Source organism: Trachypithecus francoisi, unplaced genomic scaffold (genome assembly GCF_009764315.1).
Source record: "Trachypithecus francoisi isolate TF-2019V2 unplaced genomic scaffold, Tfra_2.0 Lachesis_group7, whole genome shotgun sequence".
Taxonomy (NCBI): Eukaryota; Metazoa; Chordata; class Mammalia; order Primates; family Cercopithecidae; genus Trachypithecus; species Trachypithecus francoisi.
The window spans coordinates 58,835,436-58,851,450 of NW_022681472.1; the positions used below are offsets into that span (position 1 = coordinate 58,835,436).

At 42.7% G+C, this 16,015-nt stretch overlaps 1 protein-coding gene across 9 annotated transcripts in view; it reads right to left on the minus strand.

Annotated features, from left to right (window-relative positions):
- Positions 1-14,587, minus strand: part of AZIN1 (antizyme inhibitor 1) — a 39,290-nt gene extending 24,703 nt beyond the window's left edge. For 3 of the 9 annotated variants that reach the window (XM_033202857.1, XM_033202853.1, XM_033202861.1), the window contains exons 1-3: positions 14,188-14,587; positions 8,627-8,764; positions 718-863 (exon numbers count right to left, since the gene is read on the minus strand). The gene's annotated coding sequence lies outside the window, so the exon portion shown is untranslated. Of the gene's footprint in view, positions 1-705; positions 869-8,626; positions 8,765-14,187 lie in introns of those variants that run through there. The other 6 variants (XM_033202858.1, XM_033202854.1, XM_033202856.1 and 3 more) reach the window with 4 other exon arrangements.
- Between the last annotated feature and the right edge of the window lie 1,428 nt (positions 14,588-16,015).

Here is a 16,015-nt window from a genome sequence, read left to right on the forward strand (position 1 = left end):
ATTAGCTAGGCATGGTGGCACACACCTGTAGTCCCAGCTACTCGGGAGGATAAGGCAGGAGAATCGCTTGAACCCAGGAGGTGGAGGTTACAGTGAGCCGAGATTGTGCCAAGGCACTCCAGCCTAGCGACAGAGCGAGACTCTTTCTCAAAACAAAAACAAAAACACCCCCACAGGGACTCTTTCCAGGATGTCTCCATACTCTCCACTAAGAATGCAGACTCAAACCAAGGTGATACATCAAAGATCTCCCTGCAGTTCTGAGTGGAAATAATTCTCAAAAGAAACTGTACCACTTCTTCTGGCTTACATATCAGAAACAGGACTGATATTATCAATAGACACTAGAAAGTATTCTCTACTCACAAGCACTTTTAAGCTATTTTCAACCACCTTATTAACATAAGGTTGAGAAAGCTCAGGTTATTTTACACTAATACAGTAGCGTATAACCATAATACTACTTTTATTAATAATTTCCTCTTAGACTCATAACTGAGAAGAAAAAATATGTAACATTCCTTATTCACACCTTCATATTGGTGTTTTTTGTTAATACATTTTTCCATGAAGAGCTGCCAAAAGAAACAAAAGGCTCCAAAGAACCACACACTGCTCCCTGGAGCCTTTCATGAGGCCGCTGAGTCCTCATGTTCATCGACAGGGTAGCTCCAAGAGTAGCGGCTGCAGCAGCTGGGCACTTGCCTTGTTACACACCTGCTACAAAGGCTTCTACAGTTGATTGTACTTCAGAAGAAACTGATACATCTCTCAAATAATCACAAGATAATTCTGGCAGCAACAGCCCACTTGACACCAAGCTGGATGAATATGAGTCTTGGATTTCTGAAGTGAAGACCTCCCTGGAAGTAGAACAGGGAGAGCTGAAAGGTTGAGAATACTGTTTCAGAGATACCTAAGCAGGAAACCCAACCTTAATACATCAACCATTTTTCTAAAAGAATTTTTACTCATTAAAAATGAGAAAAGATATTCTGAAATTTATACTATTACTGTTACTCTGAAGATGTCTAAGTGCATTTCTACTTTTATTTTTACATAGGCATTTGATGATTTAGCACCCAGCTCACAGCTTTAAAAATATACAATGTTGCTTAAGTCCCCTCTGCATTCTACCTACAACAAAAAATGTTACTTACCACATAGAATACCTTTAAAAGTAATTGACCAGAAGAGCACTAGAAGCTTCTAAAGAATGACTCTGGTACTATAGATGTGAGACCTCGAGTAGGTCTGAATCACTACAAAAGAATTCCAGGAAGCTACATACTGAAACTGGTAGGAAATCCTATAAACTGAGCGATCATAAGATCAGGTAAACTTCCGCCACCCTGGACCCCAAAATAAGTGATAGACAATAACAGCCTACATCGAGTACTCAGGATAAATCAGGACAAGGCTTGCTTCAATAAGAAAGCCAGTAATCACAATGCATACCCCTAAAAATTATTTTTCAGGTGATGAGGTTGAAAAAAACCGAGTAACCCTAGAGAAAGAAAACTAAAGGTGACAAATAAAGAATTCTTTCAAAAGAGAGGAACAAGAATGAATTGGAAATAATCAAGGGGGCAAAAAATCCTAAAGGTTATAAGCCCAACAGGCTAAGTTTGAAGTGCCTGTATAAAGACTGCCCAATGAACTGCCTCACCATAAATATTAAAATGTAGCTTAATGAGAAAACGAAATACACAATTCTCACAGCAATATTATTTTTGCATGTGGAATTAACACAATTAGACTCCCTTAAAAATGATGTCTTGACTATTCAATGTGAAGACTAAATTTGTTTTTCCGGAGAAAATGTGTGTTTACTAAAGTGTGTGTGTACCTGCACACGAGTGAAGTATTTACAACCCTTTGGGCAACTAAGATGTGATAACATTAAAGATGACTATTACAATACGACATGAAGTACACAATCACTTAATTTCAAGTTTTCTAGCTTTCCTGGTTACAATTAAGCATAGGGAATAATCCTTTAAAGAGACACACTATTTTGGTAACTTTAAGGCAGAGCTCATTGCCGGCCTGTCCCCCACTCACCAAAGGAAAACATACAGAATACATGTGCAATACTGTAATTGTAACCAAGACCAAGTTAAGCAGGTTATTAAGAAATAAGATGCTGGCTGGGCATGGTGGCTCATGCCCATAATCCCAGCACTTAGGGAGGCTGAGGCGGGTGGATCATGAGGTCAGGAGTTCAAGACCAGCCTGGCCAAGATGGTGAAACCCCATTTCTACTAAAAATACAAAAATTATTTGTAATTTTTGTATCTTGTAATTATTACAGGAGCAGTGGTGGGCACCTGTAATCCCTGATTCACCTGAGGCAGGAGAATCGCTTGAACCAGGGAGGCAGAGGTTGCAGTGAGCCAAGATTACACCACCACACTCTAGCCTGGGTGACAGAGCAAGACTGTCTCAAAAAAAAGAAGAAAAGCAAGAAATAAGATGCAATACTTCAGAGGCCCCTGTATATCTCCCCCAAGTGGTGGTGGGTACATCTCCCTTAGAATTTGTTTAGACCTTCTCTAACCATCATTCCTTTGTTACTTAATAGTTTTATTCTTCTATGCGACCCTAAAACAGTGTTGGGCAGTATGCTACTTTACATTCTGGTACTAGAGTCCTTATTCCACTGACTGGCAGTTTAAGTAGCACTGATCCAGGGACTACAGTCTATACCTGGGACTGGAACTGCTAAATTGTTAGTGGCAAACAGCTTTCAAGTCTTTTGCTCATTTTCTTGTTTTTGCCTTTTATTTATCTGAAGCAGCTCTTCATGAATTAAGGATAGCAAACCTCTCATTAGGAGGATTATTTTGAGGAGGACTGTTTTGTCGGAATTTCCATGTTGAACCTCCCATCCTACCTTTGGTCATGCCAAATATAACATGTTCATGCTGAACCTACATGCGCTAAGAAGATACCAAACTTGTTTGGGAGATCTTTGTACTGCCAACCACAGTGGCTAACACCTGTAATCTCAGCACTTTGGGAGGCCGAGGAGGGCAGATCACCTGAGGTCAGGAGTTCGAGACCAGCCTGACCAACATGGAGAAACCTTGTCTCTACTAAAAATACAAAATTAGCTGGGCATGGTGGTGTGCACCTGCAATCCCAGCTACTTGGGAGGCTGAGGCAGAAGAATCGCTTGAACTAAGGAGGCAAAGGTTGCAGTGAGCTGAGATTGCACCATTGCACTCCAGCCTAGACAACAAAAGCAAAATTCCATCTCAAAAAAATAATAATAAAAAAAAAAATTAGCAGGGTGTGGTGGCATGCACACCATGGCTGGACCTCATGATGGCTGGCTATGGTCTAGGCAGGTTGAACCTGACTATCCTAATCCCTGTAACCCAGTATGCTATACAGTATTTTCTACTCATGCATAATGTAAAGAACAGTAGATTATCAAAAAGGATAGCTAAATATCTGCTTTAGTTAACTTGTGACAAATTGATGATTTGACTGGGCATGGATGACCCTGGAATGGAGGAAGGACAAAATATCTGTGTTCCCTGGGGCCTTATCAGTATGTAAGCACTTCACTTGGAAGAGTCTCCTTAGGCTTACCTGAACAATGGGCAGTCTAGAACAGTAGCCTACCATATACTAGATTTTACAGTTTACAAGCCCTTATCATATATGCAATATCTCATTTATTCTAATGGAAGTTGAATATCGCAAAAGGAATTGGTTTACCTGGGGCTGGGGTGGGGTGTGGGGAGACCCAAACTGGAAAACTCTGAAACAGGTTGGGTGAAGACTATGATGGAACACACAGATTGGTAGTATTAATTTTCTCAGCTAAACTAACCTCTGTAATAAATGAAAAAGCCATTTATCCCCTTTAAAAACTGGTCTATGGCCGGGCGTGGTAGCGCATGCCTGTAATCCCAGAACTTTGGGAGGCCAAGAAGGCGGGTCATGAGGTCAGGAGATCGAGACAAGTCTGACCAACATGGTGAAACTCTGTCTCTACTAAAAATACAAAATTAGCTGAGCATGGTGGCGCATGCCTGTAATACTAGCTACTCACAAGGCTGAGGCAGGAGAATCGATGGAACCCGGGAGGTGGAGGTTGCAGTGCGCTGAAATTGCGCCACTGTACTCTAGCCTGGGCAACAAGAGCGAAACTCCATCTCAAAAAAGAAAGAAAAAACTGGTCTACATTGCTTTCCAATCTTTTTGACCTTCCTAAAAAAAAAAAAAAAAAATGCTGTATTTGCTCAAAGCAAGAAATACCATGTCTCTAAAACTTTGTTTATCCATTAATATGCTAGTATTCACATTCTGCTTTTACAGAATATTTTTTTGCTACATTACACAAGCACTGACACACCACTGACTCTATGCATGCCAAGGGGATAAACAGACTGTATTTCAACGATAGTGGTTTCACTCATCTTTTTGGTCAGAGTATCAACTGCCATTAATGAATGTTAAGTTTGCTTGTATCACAGTATCCTTAAAGTACCAAATATCATCTGTGAGAAATTAAATGGGAGGGGGAAGAGAAGAAAAAAAAAAGTACCAAATATCAAAACTAAAATTTTCCCCTTTCTCTGCAGTCAGGGTCAACAACCTCCCTTTTCTTTGAGACAGTCTTGCTCTGTCTCCTAGGCTGCAGGGCAGTAGTGCCATCTCGGCTCACTGCAACCTCCGCCTCCCGGGTTCAAGCAGGCCTCAGCCTCCCTAGTAGCTGGGATTACAGGTGTGCACCACTATGCCCCACTAATTTTTGTATTTTTAGTAGAGACAGGATTTTGCCATGCTGGCCAGGCTGGTCTCAAACTCCTGACTTCAGATGATCCGTCGGCCTCGGCCTCCCAAAGTGGATTACAGGCGTGCAGCACCGCACCCAGCGATAACCTCCCTTTTCTACTGACAATTTACAGTGAAACATGAGGAAGGAGTATTAGCAAATTAATAAAGAACATCTTTCCAGCCAGGTGCAGTGGCTCATGCCTATAATCCCAGCACTTTCGGAGGCGAGGGGGGAGGGAGGAGGATCACCTAAGGTCTGGAGTTCAAGACCAGCCTGGCCACATGGTGAAACTCATCTCTACAAAAATACAAAATTTAGCCGGGCATAATGCATAATGGTGGGTCCCTGTAATCCCAGCTATTCTGGAGGCTGAGGTGGGAGAATCACTTGAACCAGGGAGGCGGAGGTTGCAGTGAGCCAAGATCGTACCACTGCACTCCAGCCTGGGCGACAGAGGCAGACTCCATTTCAAAAAAAAAAAAAAACACCTTTCCTGGTTACAATAATCCTAATTAGGTAGGGAGCTCCTACTAAGGCATATGTACACACTAGGAGACAAAATGTGAATATTTAAAATACTGATGTTCTTCTGAAGTTCCTACATGTATAGAGTTGACTAATCACAACCAGGTAAAAAAAAAAATTTTTAGAGTCCATTTAAGCAAATCAATTAACTGAATCCCTTTTCCACACTGCACAACATTAAAGGGTATGTGACAATGGTTAATTCAATCTGACCTCATCACTGGATCCACTATGAGAAGCAAACTTAGCTTTCTACGTTTTAAAATATTTTCCATTAGGCTAATTCATTAATTATAATTGAACCTACAACCAAAATAAATAGAAGACTAGTCCACTGGAAAATCTTTACTTCAGCATCAAGACCTAGGGGATTCCCTCTTTTTTTTTTTTTTTTTTGAGACAGAGTTTTGTTCTTGTAGCCCAGGCTGAAGTGCAATGGCATGATCTCGGCTCAATGGAACCTCCACCTCCCTGATTCAAGCGACTCTCCTGCCTCAGCCTCCGAAGTAGTTGGGATTACAGGTGCCTGCCACGATGCTCGGCTAATTTTGTATTTTTTTAGTAGAGATGGGGTTTCACCATGTTGTCCAAGCTGGTCTTGAACTCCTGACCTAAGGTAATTCACCACACCTGGCCTAGGGGATTTCTTAAAAGGCTCGCAAAAACTTTTTCACAATTAGGGGCCCATTAATCTTTGATATTGACCTTAAAATATTTTGTTAAGATATTTTTACAGTGTTCACATACTACATCATACACACATTCTAAGTTATGAAAGAAAAGGATTATGTAAGCAACTTCTAAAGTTTCCAGATACTTAATGGAATTAACTATCTCAAAATTCAGGTGGTTGATTTAAAACCTAACTCTGAAGCCAGTTCTGGATCTCAGACTACCTGCACTGGAACCCTAGTGGACCAGTTCAAGTAGAGTTCATATAGCTACATGCTTTGCAATGTTATGGGCCAAGTAATTTCCATGAAGGCTGTTTTAACTCCTTTTAATGGTTTCCAAATAATATTGTTGATCTACAGAAAAGCAACGCCAGGATTTTGGTGTCCAATAGAGCAAACTGTTACTGATTTGTAAGGATAAACACATTCCTGGAATGCGGAATTTTCTCTTGCCAGTTTTACAAATTCTAGTCAAGAAACTTTTGGGGCCAGGTATCTTTGTGAATTCAGAATTCTCCAGATTTTTGAACAATAATGTAGTACACATACTTTACATATGTTATGTAATACTCTTCAGAAGAATGAGTCAGCACCCTGCAACCACAATATTTCTGCAGCAAAATTTAGGAATATTAACACTAAATGGGATAAGTAAAGATAAAAATAGCCTCAAATGAGCACAGATTCAGGTCAAGCTTTTTTTTTTCCCCAAATCAGTTAAGGTCACATTAAGGAAGCTATAAAAAAAATTATTTTTAAGACTTTTTGGATTTCAGAATGCTATGAAAAAGGGATTGTGTACCTGTAGCTTTATAGCAAAGCATCATATATGAGACATGCAAAATTAGAAGATTACCTGTGAACATTTAAACAAGTTATATTTGTTTGACATAATATACATTGTACCTGGACATAATAAAGTTAAAAGCCAGTTACTCTGGCTGCCAGAACCTGCAGAATAAATAATCTTTAGCTTCTATCTGCTCCCATTCCTCCTACCCAAAAAGGAGGAGACACTACAGACTTACTGAATCCTACTTACTGAATCCTGAATTATTAATATAAAGACTACTTTTCCCTGATTTTGCAGAATCTTTCAGCTCACTGACAACAGTCTCTCAAGTTTCTAAGAGGAAACACCAGTAGAAATATTAAATATAATGTAAGGTAACTTTTCTTTAAAGCAAGAGACTTGAATTAAAAGAACGATTATCTTTTATTATGGTCTTCCTCAAAAGATGAAGCTTGTTCTTAAATTTCTGCCTTGGAACCGATTCACGAGTATGATGGTAACTAACAGATCGCACCACCCAAAAAGGTTTTAAATCTCCAAGCCAACTTGGGAGAAAAACATCAGGTATGTTGCAAACAGAACAGATGGACTAACAAAAATTAGGCAACTGACTTAGTATTGAAATGGCGATGACCCCGCTTCTCTTTAATATGCACACAAGCCACCTGGATATAGACTCTGGGTTTGGGTGAGGTTGAGATTCTGTATTTCTGTTCTAGGTGAGGATGCTCATGCAATTCATCCAAAGACTACACTGCATAACCAAGGACAGCAATATACTCAAAAAAGAAATTGACAGTTTAAGACAAAAAGAACTGTTCCAATCCAACATTATGTTATAGCTGGGATTCAAAACACAGGCATTTGCTCAAATTTACACAGGTAGGACAGAGCCAGTATGGGAAACCCTCTAGTCAACATTCTAAGTCAAAGCTTTCAAGAAATCTTACTATTTAAACTGTTTCCTTCTCTTTAGCCTTAAAAATCTGAGTTTAAAATTCTAATTTGTATTAACATCAAATGTTTGCTTTAACATACTCTAATTAGAGCAAACATTTTTATCCAATAGGGATCTGTTTAACAAGATCAGATTAAAACTGATACCCTCAGCCTTCCTGAAAACTTACCTCCAAGTCCCTGACCAAAACTAAAAACGCTTAAATTTTAATACCAAAATCCAAATTTCCGTAAAAGTCTATACACCACAAAATGTATGAACCCACACAAATCTAGCAGCCCAAATTTAGTTTACTGTGGAATTCCATTTTGCACAGGGGCTCAATTCTAAAGTAAAATCCACACATGGAAAAGCAAGTATAGTTAAAAACTATCCTTGAAAATCTTTTTCATGTTGGGAGACATGCCACCTTAAATAGATACATATAAATATATATATTTATATATATCTAAATACTTATTTTAATACCATATATATATAAATTTAGATATATATGTAGCTCTATAATCTTTCAGCAAGTCCTCTAAAAACAATCAGTTTTTCCTACCAGCTGAGTAGCAAAAATCATTTCACTAAGTTAAATGGTTGAATGATGTGATAAACTACAAGTTAAATCCCAAAAGCCCTCTTCAACTTATATTTTCTAAGTTATGCATTCAAGATAAAGTTTTAAACGATCCAGTCATTGATAAACAAAGCACATAACTAAAGCAGTCAAGTCTGTAAACAGTAACTGTCATATCTCTATTTCAGAAATGTAAAAGTCACTACACTTTAAGAGGTAAATACAATTCCAAATTCTGAAAAATACTAAGCAAGGCAGCACTCTTCCTTAGATTTTAAAGACCTCCTCCCCCGCTAACAAATGTGCAAATACTTACATGGACAAGTTGGGAGATGGAACCCCCCTATCATCAGCTAGGTTCCCAAGGTGGCTCAGCGTTGAAGTCGAACTGCTCTCTATACAGCACTTCTCCTAGGCCCTCTGGGTAGTTGTATACTTGGTCAGAAAGTTCGCCCTAAAAGAAGGAAATAGAAGTAGCAGAAGATAGTCCTATGTTAAAAAAAAAAGTTTAGGCTGACTTAAACATAAACTGTAGAATACATGCTCATTTTATAACAATGTTTCATTAAAGTCACATTACACAAATGATGTTTTCAAAGGGTTTACCATAGAACCAAGTACTTTATGTAGTAAACATTTCCAAGCTGCTGTACTATTAAAAATTAACAGAACTCGATGTCATGGCCATCTTACCAAGTTGTTTTATCTGCCAACTCATGAGTTACCAACCTTCATTTTTGAAAATGAAAGCTTCATTTTTGCTTTTATTTTTCCTCTAAAACTCCACATTTTTAAGTGACCCAGAATTTAAAAAATTCCAAGTACCCCCACCAACCTAATGTATTTGCAAGACTTTATATGAATAATGCACTAGCATGATGTAATAGTTTGGAACCACCCGGAACACTCTTCTACTCCTCAAATAACTTCTTTGCCTTTTACATTTTAAGTGTAAAATTCCACCACAATACCAAAAGAAGATTTTAACTTAGCTAATGCATTGTATATGTATCTAAAGTAACTTTTGAGAAACACAAAATAACTTGAGAACTACCTTATAATATTAAGCAACTAATCTCTTAAGATTTATCTCCTCATATCTAACCTATTTAAGACATAATTCATTCTATTATCACCAGCAGCAAATAAATGTGATAAGTGCACAGCACACTATACAACATGCTAGGTGAGTTTTAGACATTGTTATCACTCATCACCTCTAAGCTAAAATGATATACCTATGTTTCTATTTGTAATTCAGTGGTTACTGTTTTAAAGTAATATAATCTGATGGTATTTGCTAGAAAGGGGTGGTAAGAAGGAAGCCAGAAAACCAGAAATTATAAAGTCAAGAGTTGGAGGGATTTCAGAAGCATTGAAGGCATACCTAAAGTGTATCTCACCAGGATCAAGGCACTCCTGGTGGAGGCAAAATGTTTCATCTATCTAGGAGGAGAAACTGATCACATGCTCAATGAATGACATTTATGGATAATGAGGAAAGAACTCCTACAAACATGTAATGATGATAATAATCTTACATTAGATTCCAAATAATGTACTACTCCATAACAAACATTCTGATTCTTTCAACACCGACATAATTTTTTAAATAAATAAAAAGTTGAGTCATGATGGGGACAGATCATTCTCAATTACCCTAAGGAATAGGATCAGATACTCAGGGTAAGACATTATTCATCTTTTCCTCAATACATATATCCACGGCTATTTTGCTGCTTAATGCAACCCAAGAGCAATGATGTGAAACATTAAGGACGTTAAATGTCAGACATTCCAGAATGTTCCTCAGTGAGAACCCTACAACATTTCCATTTAACAAAAAGATACTAGTAAGGAATGAAGGCTCTAGAATTTGAAAGGAATTATTTAAATAGAAAAAATAAGGCTAGACACAGTGGCTCCGAGCCAGCGGATCACTTGAGGCCAGAAGTTCAAGACCAGTCTGGTCAACATGGTGAAATCCCATCTTCTACTAAAAATACAAAAATCAGCTGGGCATGGTGGTGCACACTTGTAATCCCAGCTACTCAGGAGGCTGAGGCACGAGAACTGCTTGAACTCAAGTGGCGGAGGTTGCAGTGAGATTGTGCCACTGTACTCCAGCCCAGGCAACAGAGGGAGACCCTGTCTCCAAAAAAAGAAAACAAAAAAGAAAAGAAAAGATGAGTCAGGTGTGGCAGTATGCACCTATAGTCTCAGCTACTGAGGAGGCTAAGGCAGGAGGACTGCTTTGAGCCCAGGAGTTTGAGTCCAGCCTGGGCAACACAGAAAGACCCTGTCTATTGAAAAAGTGCATAGGATAAGCACATTAAGATAAACACACAAGATAGATAAGCCCTTCTTATAAGCACTTACATACAGGATAGATAGAATGTTTATCCTGACAGGATAAAAAAGCATGAAGAAGGAGTTATTAAATGGAAATGCAGAGAAAAGGCAGTATAGAAAAAAAAAATTATTTTCACTTAGAATGGTGTATGTAAACACTGCAAATTCTCCAACAACACCTTAGAGAATACCACAGAGAGGGCTCAGTTGGTCAGTAAGATACAAGAAGCATTTTATGTAATTTTTAAAAATTTTCTTAAAAAATAGAGACGGGGTCTCACCATGTTACTCAAGTTGGTCTTGAATTCCTGAGCTCCAGTGATCCACCCGCATCAGCCTTCCGAAGTGCTGGGATTACAGGTGCAAACCACCGTGCCCAATAGCAAAAACTTCCTATCAGTAACTATTCCAAACTTAGTATCTTAAATCAGTATGTCTCTGAAAACCAATGCCTTTACCAATGATTTTTAAAATTGTTCTATAGTATTCTTTATAAAAACCCCAAACCCCAGTTTAATCATGAGAAAAACATCAGGTAAACTCCAAGTTTAGGGGAGGGGAGTATTCTACCAGATATCTGACAGTGCTTTTCTAGACTGTGATAGTAATGAAAAACAAGGGAAGACTGAGAAACTGTCACAGACCAAAGGAAACTGAGGAAGACCTGACAACTAAATAAAATGTGGTAACCTGGATTCTGGAACAGAAAAAAAAACATTAAAGAAAAACTGGCGAAATCCAAATAAAAATCTCGAAAGTAGTTAATAGGGCCAAAGTCAGTTTCTTAGTTTTAACAAAAGTACTGTAATAATGTAAGATGTTTCTAATAACTGGGTGGTAAGTATGCAGAAACTGTATCTTTGCGACTTTGCTGGGCAACTAAAATACTCCAAAATCAAGTTTATTTTATTTTATTTTTTTTGAGACGAAGTCTCTCTCTTGTCCCCCAGGCTGGAGTGCAGTGGCGCAATCTCAACTCACTGCAACCTCCGCCTCCCAGGTTCAAGCGATTCTCCTGCCTCAGCTTCCCGAGGAGCTGGGATTCCAGTCGCCTGCCACCACGGCTGGCTAATTTTTGTATTTTCAGTAGAGACGGGGTTTCAGCATGTTGGCCAGGCTGGTCTCGAACTCCTGACCTCAGGACTCCTGACCTCGATCCATGCGCCTCGGCCTCCCAAAGTGCTGGGATTACAGGCCTGAGCGACTGCGCCCGGCCTAATAAAGATTATTTTAAAAAAACCAACCAAGGGATAGTCACCCAATGGGCTACTACTCAGCAACACAAATAATCTACAGATAAAGACAACAGGGATGAATATTAAAAATATGCTGAGTTAAAAGAAGCCTTTTACACCAAAGAATGCATACTGCATGATTCCATTCAAGCAGAAATTCTAGAATAGAAGAAAATAACCTATGGGTTAAAAAAAAAAAAAAAAAAAATCAAGATCGGCCGGGCGCGGTGGCTCACGCTTGTAATCCCAGCATTTCGGGAGGCCAAGGTGGGCGGATCATGAGGTCAGGAGTTCGAGACCAGCCTGGCCAACACAGTGAAATACAAAAATACAAAAAGTAGTTGGGTGTGGTGGTGGGCGCCTGTAATCCCAGCTACTCGGGAGGCTGAGGCAGGAGAATCGCTTGAACCGGGGAGGCAGAGGTTGCAGCGGGCTGAGATTGTGCCACTGCACTCCAGTCTGGGTGACAGAGCTAGACTCCATCTCAAAAAAAAAAAAAGATCATGGTTGGCTCTGTGGTGAGTGGGAGAGGAGTTGAAAGGACAAGAAAAAACTTTTAAGGGTGATGGCGATATTCTACATCTTGATAAAAGGTTTAGGTTACACAGCTGTATTTTTGTCAAAGTTCATCAAATTGCATACTTAACACTTGTGGGTTTATACTGATGTGAATTTTACCCTCTAAAATTTAAAAAACAGTAAGCTGTACTGAGCTCTATTTAATATGCATATACCAAAGTTGGAGGGGTGAAGTGTTCTGCTGTCTCCAGCTTAGTTTGAAATGCATCAACAAATAAGGCAAAATGTTAATTGCAGAATCTAGGTGGAAACATAACTCTTTCACCTTCTGTTTGAAAGTGTATGTAATAAAACCTTGGGGGAGAAAGGCACTGACTACTCGACCTCACTTATCACCACCGATAATCAATTTCTTTTGGAGTCTTTCCTACTTAAACTCCTCGGGGCTTATTTCTCTTCATGATCAGCATCTGCATGCTCTAATTTATGTAAAAGAAATTAATCAATAATGAGGGCCTTTCCAGACAATCATGAGCCATATTTCTGCCAACCCCTGCTATATTTGATGTGCTTCGATGTACTTCTACTTTGTGCTTTGATGTATCTCTACGTCAACCTTTGCTGAGCGCAAGGCAATTCCCCCTCCTTTGAGTCCTTAGATTCCCACCCAGTCTGGGAATTCACGACAGAAACATGACGGGACACAGAACTAATACAACCAAGATGCCACCAAAAAATCCAGTTAAATGTGCTGAAACATGGGGCGGTAAACCGTGTCCTCGACTGTTTCGGGTTTCTGAACCAGCAGCTTAGTCTATGAAACACACCTTCAGGATAGATACCGTGTAAGTGTTAGAACACGTCACCAGCAACAACCGTTGGCACTCAAGACAGTAGCTGATAAGCCACCCGTCTACCAATCTGCCTCTTTCTGCCCAGGAACCGTGGCGCGGACGGAAAAACGAAGCTAGGCTGACTAATCCTCGGGCTCCAGGAGGTGACTGGGGTGAGTGAAGGCGACTTGACCCAATCAGGAGCGCCGCAGGGGCGGAGCAGCAGCCCCGAGGCTTCCAGAAGGGGCCAAAGGCCTCTCGCTCGCTACCTGACACCGGGGCTTCCCCGCCGCCAGGCCCCAAGTGGCGTCAACTTTCCTCCACCAGAGGGGGACCGCGCTCCTCGCGCCCCCCAGGAATCCGACTTCCTCCGCAGCTGTCACCAGAGGCCGGCGCGGGGCCCGCCCCGTTCCATTCATAACCAGGACCCCAGCCGTTGCAGCCCACAGCGGCGCTCGCCCGCCGGGCTTCTGGAGGCGAAGGCGGCGGCGGCGGCGGCGCGGCGCGGCGCGGGGTAGGGGCTGCGGGACCCCGGCCCCTCAGGGTTGCGGCCAGGCCCCCTCCCCGGAAACAGCAATGCACCACGGGAGAGGGGTGGGGGCCGCACGCCGCCAGAGAGGACGGTAACCCCCGGCTGCGAGACCCCCGCGCGCGCTCCCACTCCCACACGCCCCCTCGCCCCAACCACTGCGGCTCCGGCTCCGCCGAGCGTCCAGCAGCCGCCCGAAGGTCCCGAGGCGCGGCCCGCCGCCCAGCCCCGCCGCCGCCGGCGGGGGCACAGACAGCCGCCACACATGCCGCCGCCGCCGCCGCCATGTTCGAGACGGCCGGCTGCGGGGACGCCTAAGGGTGGCGGGGCCCAGCCGGAGCCCCCCGGCCGACCCCCGAGGCCAGCCCCGCGTCCTGGCCCCTCCCGCGCTCCTCGGCTGGGTACTCACGTGAGATAACGGCCCAAAGAGTCGGGTAAAGCGTCTTCTCTTTTTCGGCGGAATTTTTAAAGAGGGATGTGGTTACCTTGAGCAGAAATACCCAAGGCGGCCTGGGCCATAGGCTGCGGGAACGACGTGGGGGTAAAAGCGCGGCACCGACACCAGCTGTGCAGCAGTGGCGGCGGCGGCCGAAGGAGAAATAGAACAGCGCAGGCAAAAGAAGAAAGGCGCGGTCTGGGTGGGAAGAGGATTCGGACTCGTAACACCGCAGAGCAGCAGAGTGAGAAAGGATGAGACGAGGCAGAGAAGGCGAGGGCAGGAGAAAAAAGGAAAAAAGGAAACGCTGCGGCCGCGATCAGAGCCTGAGAGTGTGAGAAGGCGGTGCCAGCGACGCCAGTATTTATATTAGGGGGCGTGGCCTGGTGACATCACAGCCGGCCGGGCAGCCGCGCGAGGGGGGCGGAGCGCGGCTGCCCCCCGGAGAAAAGGGAGGGGGGCGGAAGAGGAAGGAGGACTGAGCCCGGGAGAGAGAGGGGAGGGGGTGGGCACGACCGGGTCATGCAGGTGCAGACTGGCCGGTAGCTTCCCGCCCTCCCGCCACCCGCAGCTCCCCGGCAGGCTGACGGCGGCTGCGTGGGTGGGGGCTGGGAGAAGGTGGCGGCTCGGCCGCAGCGCGCCGTCCGCCCGCCTTCCGCCGTCTCTCGAACGCCTGCGCTCACGCTGCGGGGCCCAGCGCATTGTGAGCCCGGTCGGGCTCCACGCTGGCAGCGTATGAGACCTGTCCTGGGCCGGAGGTGGCGCGACCCCGTGCGGCCTAGAGTGGGCCTGGGGTAAGCCTGTGTGGGCGCCGCTGCCGAGCCTTCCGGTCGAGGTCCCTCCGCTTTGTGAGGCCTGTAGTCCACCCTGGGGACTGTCTTTCCTGGCTGAGGCGCCCGCCCTCGGGGATGCGGTACTCCTTTAGGAAAGCGAGTTCCTCGTGGCCAGAAAGGACCGGCCCAGTGTCCGGGTGTTAAAAAGGGTTGTGACCGCGTGAAAATGTCCTCAGTGTTCGTACATTGCAATACGGTGCAGTGGAAATTTTTTAAAGGAATATGGCTTTTATGTCTTCATTTTTAAAAGGATTGGTGCAGTCAGTCCCAAGCAGGACTTGCTTTGGAGAGGGGATTACTGATGTTACAAGTGCACCTTACTTCAATCCCCTAGATCTCATTTTCGCGGTCGTTTTAATTTTTCTACTTCGCAACAGACTTTTTTTTTTAAAATTGTGGGTTCTAAGATTGATCTATATAGCTTTTAATTTATTTGCATCTTTTTTAGATGCCTTAGCACTAATGATCGTGATCAGAGACCCCGAGTTCTTTCGCGCTACTACGCTTTGCAACCCAGACACATAGCACAAATGGAATATGTATTGACACACCCCTCTAAAGTTAAGATCTTTGATATTAAGACCCTGACTTTTCCCCCTTTCATTCTTCCGAACCCTTTGTGTACTTCGAGCAGCACTGTGGTTGATTAATAAATCATCAAATGGGAAAGAAGAAAGCGACCTTCGTAAGTGGAAAAGTAGGATATCTTGCGAGGCTGAATGAAAGAGTATTCGGTAGAATAAGAATCTGTGGATGCATTCCTGATTTTGTTTTTCCTTATTTTGCTCGGCTATATCTTGGCTCTGTCTTTCATTTCTTGAAAATTCTGTTCCATTCAGAACATTTAAAAGCACAGCCAATCACTAGACCCTCTCTGGTGGAGGAAGAAAAACCAGAGATGAATACAACATTTGAAACCTTGCTTACAATCTAGCAGGGGAAATAAGACAGTGATACAAAATAAATTG